This window comes from Sorex araneus, chromosome 5 (assembly GCF_027595985.1).
Source record: "Sorex araneus isolate mSorAra2 chromosome 5, mSorAra2.pri, whole genome shotgun sequence".
NCBI classification, from domain to species: Eukaryota; Metazoa; Chordata; class Mammalia; order Eulipotyphla; family Soricidae; genus Sorex; species Sorex araneus.
Genome location: NC_073306.1, coordinates 182,395,594 through 182,406,513, shown reverse-complemented (window position 1 = coordinate 182,406,513; position 10,920 = coordinate 182,395,594). Strand labels below are relative to the sequence as shown.

Below are 10,920 nucleotides of genomic sequence, written 5' to 3'. Positions count from 1 at the left end.
GTGGGGGGGTGGAGGAGGTTGCTGAATCAAAGAGTAAGAACATTTATTATGCCTCTTGAAACATAATGTTATATTGGTTATATTGTTATATTATTATATTGTTATATTGGTTATATTCTTATATTGCTATATTGGTTTCCATAAGGGTTATAATTTTTATGCCTTCCAAACAATACGTAAGAGTTCCGATTTCACCATACTTTCCCCTACATTGGATAGTATAATTAAGGGCTTTTAAAATTTAATTATTTTAATAAGAATCAAGGGGACAACCTATGCCGAGTTGCCAGAGGATGAAGTGGATATTGACATAATATCCACTTTTGGAAGGGTGGGAAAATCTGAATTTATAATGGGAGCAGGTTACATTTCTCTACTTTTATAAATAGTTGGAATTATATAGGAGATGTGCATTAAGGAGAACACCCACTAGCTTAAGAAATAGAGAGTAATAATTGTCTGTTCAATCTTTTCTCAAGTCTTCTCTTATAGATTCCACCTGTCAAAATGAAAAGTGGGAGCTGGGGCTTGTTGGGGACCACTAAGGTAGTTACCCTGGGTAGCTTTAGAAGGCCACCATGACATTGTCCACAAGTGTTTGTGGTGTTGCCTAGTGGGTCTGTGGTTCTCTCCAAAAAACACCTTGTACTCACAGTGGCCAATAGCAACACAATGAAATTCACTCATGCAGTTTTCTAGCAGTCATATTTTAAGAAATACAAAGTAATTGGTGAAATTTAATTTATAAAAAATAGTTAACTCATCCAAAATACTCTAATTTCATCCTGAGATTAATATAAAATCACTAGATGTTTCACATTAAGTTATACTCTAATTTCATCCTGAGATTAATATAGAATTACTAGTTATTTTACATTCTTTTTCTCTTTCTTTCCCTTCTTTCTTTCTTTCTTTCCTGCTTTTTCTTTCCCTTTCTTCCTTCCTTCCTTCCTTCCTTTCTTTCTCTTTCTCTCTTTCTCTTTTTCTTTCTCTTTCTTTCTTTCTTTCTCTCTTTTTTCTTTCTTTCTTTCTCTCTTTCTCTCTCTCTTTCTCTCTCTTTCTCTTTCTCTCTCTCTCTTTCTCTCTTTCTTTCTTTCTTTCTCTCTTTCTTTCTTTCTTTCTTTCTTTCTTTCTTTCTTTCTTTCTTTCTCTCTCTCTCTTTCTTTCTTTCTTTCTTTCTCTCTCTCTCTTTCTCTCTTTCTTTCTTTCTTTCTTTCTTTCTTTCTTTCTTTCTTTCTTTCTTTCTTTCTTTCTTTCTTTCTTTCTTTCTTTCTTTCTTTCTTTCTTTCTTTCCTTCTTTCTTTCTTTTTTTCTTTCTGATCTGAAAGTGGCTTTTACTTTTCTCACATTCACTCAAAGCAATCACAAATTGTCACAGTGATTTCCGGGGTGAAGGTGTTGGGAGGAAGGCAGCGCTGAGAGTCGAAGGGCGCTTAGCACAGCTGGCCCGGGTCTCCCTGCGGCAGTTGCAGGAGCACTGACTGTCCTGCGGGACCATCTGTCCTGCGGGCAGAGGGGATGTTCCGGGAACAGGACAGCAGGTAGGCCAGGTCCTCCGTCCTGGAGTCGCTCTCTACAGAGATAACGGCTGCCTTCTCCACCACGAGTCTGGCCCTCCCTGCTTCCATACGAAGCCACCTGCTTGGCTTCTCCTACTGCTTCTATGACCTCCTTCCCGGAGATCAGATGCCTCAAGGACACATTGTCCAGGATAAATCAGAAGGTGGCTGCTCTTCCCATCATGTCACCTGTCTGCGGACCAGCTCCCTCTGAGGGATCAGCTCCCCCCAAAAAGAGCCACCACGAAATTTGAGGATCACTGTGGTGATGGACCGCAGCATGCGTGCGTCATGGTCCTGGCCGATGCTGGTGCAGATGCGCGGCAGCTGGTTGGCCACCGGCCAGCAGAGGATGCTCAGGGTGATGCTGATGCTCCGTATGTCTTTGCTGCCCGTGATCACAGGGATGCTGCGAGTTCGAGAGCGCAATGGAAGCTGATTGGTTTCTGTACCCAAGGGATGAGGAAGTGCATTCAGTCCCCCACCACCATGTCCTGCACACTGTGAAACCGGGCAGAGATGACAGCTCTCTGCCCAGCGTCCACATTGTACAAGGGCAAGTTCACCGTGCCTCCTGCAACAGCGCAAGCCAGGTGAAACTTGCCAATGAACTCAAACACAGTGGACTCTGACACAAGGGACTCCAACACACTTGTGTCCTGCTGAACCCACTCATACCTGCTTCTCTTCTGACTGTCACATGAATTCCTCCACGTTCCTTTTTCATACTCATCTTTTGGAGCCCAATGTCTGCCTCTTATTGACAGACCCTCCCCTTTTTAATAGGTAACCTTTCAAGTGCACACCACCACCTGGGTCCTAGCTCCTGCATTGCAGGGAAGCTCTGTAACCTTCACTCTATCAGGGCACGTAGATCACACTTTTCCTCTTAACACAGTATGTAATATGCAAGTAAATATGTATTAATTCACACTTCTTTTTGGGGACTGTGGGACAGGGAGGCTCCAAAGCAGTGTTTAGAGGATCTGGGAGGTTTTCTTGGCTGTACAGTCAACTGGATCAGACTGTTCAATGCTTGGAAGTTTTCCATCAATGCCTTGAGCCACCAAGAAATCAAATCCATGTTCTTTATCAGGAGAGTTCCACTAAAACACAAAACATTCTGGCACTTATGGATGTTGGTAGGAAACCTTCTTGAAGCACTGGTCCTGTGTTTTGATTTTTCAAAATCCATAGACATTCAGGTTCCATTTCAGATACATTGAGACAGTATCTTTGGGGTGAGTCTGTATTTGGAAGAATTTTTAATAACAAGTTTTAATACAATGATAAATTGTGTCTCTGATGAATAGGAGGAAATTGAGTCTTGGAGCAAGTAGGTGACTCACATGTTCTCATAGTTTAGTAGTTAGTCAACCTAGAGTCTTGACCTCACAAAGCAAACTCCTCTTGATACCACCCCACTCCCTGCCAACTGAGAGGGATAACTGTGCAGTTAACAGAATAACTGCACATACTTCCTGCCAACTGAGCACCTGTTGGTGTGTGAGAGATCAATGAGCTTCAGGAACAGTCAATATGACTTTTTGGAAAGGTAAAATAGATTTTCCCTAGAGCCCAAGTTAGAGGAAGAAGGATTCATTTCTGCTTCTAATCTGGGTTTGTCTCAGATTGAAACTGCTCCCTCACTCAACAATTAGAAACGAATCACATGACAAGAGGTCAAAACTGACACTCCTGGTCAATGTTTAACAAAATAAGCAAATAGCCATGGCCTCTCTGGTTTCCCCTGTGAAAAGACGCGATGTGTGCAGGACAAGGTGTGCAAACCAAGGGTCTTAGATGAGTTTCAATAACAGACAAAAGTCAGGCAAATGCCTGCGCTGGCCAGCGGCCTTGTGACAAATGCTTCTCAGACCCAAGTGTGAGAATGAAAGAACAGCAAGAGCAGCAGGTCTGTAAACATCCTGATGACAATGGGGAGCAAACAGCTGGGCTGACACCGAGTCAGAGTCAGCGCAGGCAAACTGCTGGTGCTTTTGATCCAAGTGCAAGATGAGCGGATGCCGGGAAGCTGCAGCTGCCACACAGCTGGACTCAGGGGGCATGTGATTCATAGCGTGACTTGCAAATCACGCTTGAAAAATTTATTCCACCGAGCTTGGATGTGAACACAGTCACGGGGCCTCCACTCCACTCACACACTGCAGCCAAGAGAGAAAAGCAACCTGGCTAATAAGGCACCATCTCCTCCCCTCACCCCCGGCTTCTGGTTGGACATGGCTGTCTTTCAAGGAAGGAATTGAACAGGAAATGCTCTATATTGGGAAATAGCCCTAAATTTAGAGCTATTTCAGTGACGGACTGACTGGAGCTAAGAGCAAGCTGGAAAGAGAGAGGCTCAAGTGTGTCCTTTCAAACCTGCGTGCAGTTGCTGACTTTTTTTTTTAATCATAGAGGCTTAAGCGGGAGGTGATTCTAATTCTTTCTGTTGTGCTAGCAAATTGAGTCTGTAAAGAGTCTTCTATTAATTTTCACTTCACAAATGAGTCAATGAGACTCAGGGGAATCCAATCAGTAGTGGATGTCTATATGGGCACACTACATATGTATGCACTCTATTATGTAACTACCTTACCTACCTTATATTACACACATTTATACACCTGCCACTATATACATACATCTATGTATAGACAATATACATACACACGTATACTTAAAAGTACATGTTGGACAATTACTAAGTAGTAGGCAGTGCGTGGTACTGTGTTAACAAGACTGTGGGATATGTCCCCAGCTCTCATGGAACTTACAATGTAATTGATAATAAACATGAAATAAATCATCACAACATGTAAATGTAATTTGAACCTGAGATAAGTGCTCCAAAGGAAGAGTACAGGGTATTGTTAGAAAGCATGAAGAGAGAGTTTGGCCTAGCGTGGGGTGCCAGAAGGCTTTCCCAGACTAGACACAGAGGTGAGCAGGTGCTTAACTACAGTCAGTGTGCTACATTTGCTAAGAATCTGTGGGGGTTTCATCAGGTATAGATGAGGCAGGAAGTTCCCTCCAAATATCCTTTTACAAAATTACGTCATAGCTCAACTTTTAAATTTTTGGTTCATATCAAAGAGCTTTGTGGAGACTGAGGTCCAAAACAACTTACTCAAGACCTTACACAGTAGCTTCCTTTAAGACTGAAACCTGGGCTCAGATGAGTTTCTCTGTTGGTTTTGTTGCCATTTAAGGTTGCAGAAACAGCAAGATAATGAGACTGTTTTCAACTCAGTTTTTAATCTTTTCTTTCTACCCCCTTCTTTCTTTCTGTCTCCACTTCTGCTTTCTTCTCCTTTTTTGCTTTTATAGATTAGTATCAGCTATTCTATTAATAGACTAGATGAACAGATACCATAATTACCTATCTTTTGTGTTCATTTCTTATCCACTGTCTTCTAAGTTTCAAACTTTTTAGATGTTTATCACCAAAGCAGGTTAAAAAACATATCACACATACACAAAATGTAAAGGGTTGAAGGGAGCATAAAATGAGGCCCCCATAACCATGCCACCGAACTCCGTGCCAGGTTGTTTCTATTTGGGGCGCCCCAGAGGGAGGCGGGTGAGAGCCCTCCCCACCCCAAGGGACCCAGCCCCGGCAGCCGACCCTCACAACCCAACCGCTGCCATGCTCCAGGCCGCTTTCCACACAATCAGGCTGAGCCCCACACATGAGTGAGTCCCACGGAACCCAGGTAATGCTGAACTTCGTGACTTTGGCTTCTAGGCTCAACAGGACCCAGGAGCAGAGATCCTCTGCCTGCTTCCCCCAGTCTCCAGTGACCCAGTGGTCACTCTCATAAGCCACCTCCTGCTGGCGTCAGATAATCTCCTCATGGGCCACTGTCCAGAACTCACGGCTGCTTCTCCCAGAAGGGAGCATAAAATGAGACCCCCATAACCATGCCACCAGACTCTGCGCCAGGTTTTCACTCAGGACACCTCAGAGGGAAGCAGGTTAGAGTCCTTTCCACCCCAAGGGACCCAGCCTCGGCAGCTGACCTCCACAACCCAACCACTGCCACACTCAGGCTGAGCTTCACATACGAGTGAACATATTCCTGGACCGCACGGCCACACGTCACATCATAAGACACTTCCTACTCATTTTCCATAATTACCACACCATATTCGATGGGGTCCAGACAGTAGGCAACAAATCATAGAGGGAAAGATATATATATATGCCTATATACATATTTTCAGACATATATACCAAAGCTCACATCACCCAAACTTTAACAACATGTTAGTGATATCCTATAGAATGTCTTAATGGATCCTGCCAAAATAGAACAATCTTCACATTGTTTTCTATATGAACACTTTTATGTAAACATGTTCAGCAGTTCTTCATAGCAGACAATACAAAATATATTCTTTCGTTTATGTTTTGGGTCAGGGATTGGGGCTTGGGATGGAAACATCCTGAATTTGGTGGTGGGAAGGTGTAATGGTGGTGGGATGGGTGTTTGAATATTAAATGTAATCAAACATTGTGAATTAACTTATAAAATAAAAAAATTAAAATATAAATAAAGATTCCTGTACATCCCCTTGTCTTAGGAGACGTAATCTCATCAAGAACTTTGAGTCTGGTATGTGTTCCTGCTCTGTTCCATCTTTCTCCATTTCAAAGTAACCACTATGCTGCTTTCTGTTTTATTCATTTTCTTTGTTTTTCCTTGTAATTTTGCCACACATGTATCTATCTCTAAACAATAGATCATCCAGTTTGGCCCTCTTTGAACTTTACATAAATGGTGTCATATTGTGTTTATTCTATAACTTGCTTCGTTTGCCCAATATGATGCTTTTGAGGTGCAGATACATTGAAATGTGTATGAAAGTTTATTCTTTTCATTGTTGCAGAGTATGGCATTATAAGAAACCCTGTAATTTGTGTGTCCAATGGGGGTAGATTTCTGTTTGTTTCTAAAGTTGTGTCTATTGTTTACAATTCTATTTGTCTTTGTACACATTGCCAATTCCATCTGTACCATGGATACTTTGGCAAAATTTTTAAACTCCAAAATATTTTAGTGAAGCTGAATAAACTTATACTGAAACATAAATGGAATAACAAAGATTAAAAAACTTAGGGTACTTAGATGAAGCTAATAAAAGGTTATTGTTCTCATATCACCACAAAAAAAATGTAAAGGGTTGTTGATCTAGGCTAGAATAAAGTATTTTACTAATGTTTAAAACTCCCAGTGCTGCAAATCCTAGTAAGTTTAGTCTGCTCCCATGAAGTTACAAAATTTAGTCTTAAGGGTCTTTTTAACTGACTTTGGTAAAATGAACGTGATGTTGCAACAAACAAAGTTTGAATTCTTGTTGTAGTCATCCTAAGTAAAGGAAGTACTCCTTATCTGGTTGCCTTCAACTTAGAAGTTTCCGAGAGTCTGGGATAGCAATGATTTGACAGAGGCACATTGTGTGGGGGTGAGGATGCAAAGGGGGGCTGTAAGTGGTTGAGGTGGAAGCCAGGGGAACCCAAGCAGTTTCCACACAGTGGTAGCCTCAGAACCCATTGGGAGATTAACATACCCTGGTTGCTCCAGCATTTCCCTGCTTCAAGAGATTTGTGCACCAATTCTAGCTTCATTCCAACCCCAATGAGACAGTGATAAGATGCCCTGGAGGCTTGAAGGCAAGCCTGCGAGTGCAGGAAGGGTCAGATCACATCATGGGAAGAAGAGGGGATTTTACATCGTTTGAGTGTTGACTGTTTCCCACATGCCAACAGTGGATCGTTTGTTCTCCTTGTTAAATAATTAAATAAGCAGTTTGTATTTATTTAACATACAGACTCTAGCCAATTCCTGCTGACAGCTACCAAAATAACCCAGTATTTCCTAGTTTCGAAGTGTTCAGAAGACTGTGCCGTACTGTGGGGGCACAGTTGCCCAGCAAAACTCGCGTCCAAGTCTCCAAACACCTTTTATCATCACTTTAAACAATAAATCAATTCACAGTATGTGATCCAAAAACAACAGCCCAGTTTTATTGGACGAGGTTCTCTTCTCTGAGGCACTTCCCACTATCCACGCTGAGCTGTCTTGAATTTCTGCTTGGCTGGGAATGGGGGACAAGGCAGGAGGCATTGGAGAAAGTCTTGGTATAATTTTCCCTCGTTTTGTCTTGCTTGGCTAGAGAAAGTGAATTTTGATCTACTGACTTCAAAAAGGCAAAAGGGAAAGTAACTTGAAGCAGAAAGGAGAGGGCTTGGGAAAAGTCAGCCAATCAGCAAGTCAGGGAAAGATAATATTTAAAAGATGTGATGGCACTGGGTGATCTGTGCAACAATCATCTCTGATCATGGAAAACCCTATCTGGTCCCTGGAGGTGGACCCCTAGAGATGGTGTGAAAAACACAATGGAGACTTCTCAAAACATTCCAGACAATTTCCATATGACCTAATGATTCTGCCTCTTGGCATTTGTCCCAAGAACACAAAACCATTCTTTTGAAAAAACACATGTATGTCATTGTTTATGATAGTCAAGATTCAAGATTTAGAAATAGCAAGATGACCAACAAAAGACAAGTGAATAAAGAAACTGGCATAAATACACAATGGAATACCACTCAGCTATTATAAAAGACAAAACTTTGCCCTTTGCTACCACTTGGATAGAATTAGAGAGTGTCGAAAAATTAGCATAGGGAGATGGACAAATGCCAGATGACTTCAGCCAGGTGGTATGTAAAGAAATAAAATAAGGTAATAGACAATGCTGAAGGAAAACAAAACTTTGGACTCTGGCAATAGAACCCTGGCAGCAAATGAGAGCTGGGGAGATGGAGGAAAAAACAGGAGGAAATGGGTAGAACGGTGATATAAATATAGTGGGGAAAAATATTTGACTCTTGGTGGAGTGTTGATGCAATTTTTTGTACCCAAAATGTAATCATTAACATGATTGTAAACCATTGTTACCTCACTTACCATAATTTTTTAATTAAAAAATATTTGAGGAGATGGAGTTGCCAAAGATAGCATCCTCTTAATGCTAACTTTGTAGGGTGGTGCTAGGAGAGATACCGTGAGTGTTGAATGCTCAAGTATTATGAAGGCGTCTTCCTAGCACATGTGCAGAACATGTTATCAGTAGAGAAAGAGAACAGGTGCCTCTTGAAGTTTCCTGAATCCCAGAGAGTTGCAGAGTTTGGGCAGGATGTGCTAAGGGGGATCGCCAACAGGAGCTTGGGCGGGAGAAGGAGGATATTTGCTCTGTGTGTTTGGTTTTCTGTGGGCCAGCAGTAGACAGAGTGAGGTACCTCGATACCACATTGTTTTTTTCCTGATGCTCCCACTTAAGGGAGTCCCAAAGGGTACCACTCTGGGGGGGAAAAGCACCCAGAGAAAGGAATAAGGAAGGCCTGGTGGAATGAAACAGATAACTGATTCTTCTTCTCCCATTCCCTGACTCTTGATTGGCCTCTTTCTACTGTGCCATTCATTCACTTTTTGAGTGATTGTCAGGGTTGACACCATGAAGATGCTTGTGCCAATATGAAAATTCAGCATCCATCTGTCAAAATACCTCTACCTTGAACTATTCACTTCAGCAGCACTTGAACCAAGGTCAAGAAAAGGAAGCCTAGGGATCTGGCTTAGTGATACTGTTCAATTCCCAATATTAGGAAAGAAAAACATTCACACAAGGAGGAGGCAGTCAGCTGGGATGGCGCAGCATTTTTTTCATTCCTGTAATGGTGCCTGAAGCAGGAGGTCTCTCAATATTAAAGGTGCATTCCAAACCACGCAATTCAGTGTTCTCATCTGTGCAACCGGTCTCTGCTCCAGGTCCCCCATCACCAAGTAATGCTGAGGACTGAAAGGAAGAATGAAAAATGGAAGTGCTCTGTGTTGTTACTTACAGTTTGATTCTACCTCTGGAGGTAGAAAACTATCCAACCTCAAAAATGTTTCATTTTTATGGATGGAGACACCTCCCAAGTGGTACTCTGCGATTCTGGGACTACTCTTGGTGGTATTTAGCCAACCAGATCTGAGGTTCTCCATGAAGAACAGAGGTTACAGTGTTGGTAAATTGTTGTGATTCCTTGAAGTAAATAGCCTACCTCAAGAGTGCTTGGAAGTCTCCGAGGCCATGCATGCATGCTATGCATGCTCAGGATCCTCTAGAGCTACACCAGAGATGCTCAAGAGGTCATATAGTGCCAGGAATTAAACCTGTGTGGGATGTGCTCTTACTGCTGACCCTTGGTCATTTGGTTTTTTATTTGGGGCCACACTCATCGATGCTCAGGGATTACTCCTGACTCTGCACTCAGGAATTATTTTTGGTAATTCTCAAGGACCACATACAATGCTGGGGGAATGAACCTGGGTTGACTGTGTGCAAGGCAAATGCCCTGCAGGCTGTACTATTTCACCAGCCCCAAATACTTTTTTATAAGGTTGTAACTCTGGCCTACTCATTTGTAAAAGGAGGAATCATTCCTACAAACTTTGTAAGGTTTCTTTCAACCTTAAGAAATAATAAAAGTGCAGGCAGCCCATTCTAGAATGGAGTCTTGATTGACTTTATGGAGTCTTGATTGACTTTAAAATGAGAGACAACTTCTAAGTAAATCTCAGCTTTGTCTCTATTAGCACAGCTACAAAAACAGGCATTTGGGTTTTGATGGTTCAAGGGTGGAAAGAGCCCTTGGCATATTTGTAAAGGCATTGCAAATGCCTAATAATTGGATTTGGGGACCCGGAGATAGCTCAGTACTCAATGCTTGCCTTTGCAAATCTGAGACCTTAAATTCGATCCCCAGTACTGTTCCACATCTCCAAGTGTGCTCCCAATGACTCTAATCTGTGGGGTCCCAATTCACATAGCAAAGAGTGTGTAATCCCCAGTGCTCTGAATCCAAGTATATACAAGCACCACAACTAAAGTGTGCAACCCCGGTGAGCACATGTGCAAGCACAATTAAGTGTGCAACTTCCAGTGAGCACCCACCCCAGTGTATGTAAATCCCACTCACCACCAGGACCACCACTACCATAAAAATGGAAGGGAGAGGCTGGGTGGATGTTACAGTGGGCAAGGAGCTCGCCTTGCTTGTGTTGGACCTCAGTTTAATTTCTTGTCCTAAGCCTTACCCTGAGCACAGAGCTGAGAGTATCCACTGAGCTAGTTGGTGTGGCCAAAAAGTAAAACAAAGTAGGGGAGGAGTAGAGAGGAAGAAAATGATAAAGTGGGTATGGATAATATTAAAGTGTCTCCTACCTGCTCTCTATCCTGACCTGATTCCTAGGAAGTGAATTCAACTTTCAACAGCCAATAAACTTCTGTTTGTTTGGGGACCACA

The 10,920-nt window shown here is 42.4% G+C and overlaps 1 pseudogene; it reads right to left on the bottom strand.

Annotated features, from left to right (window-relative positions):
- Nucleotides 1–1,433: 1,433 nt before the first annotated feature.
- Nucleotides 1,434–2,292, bottom strand: LOC101539587 (prohibitin 1-like; annotated as a pseudogene).
- Nucleotides 2,293–10,920: the final 8,628 nt, after the last annotated feature.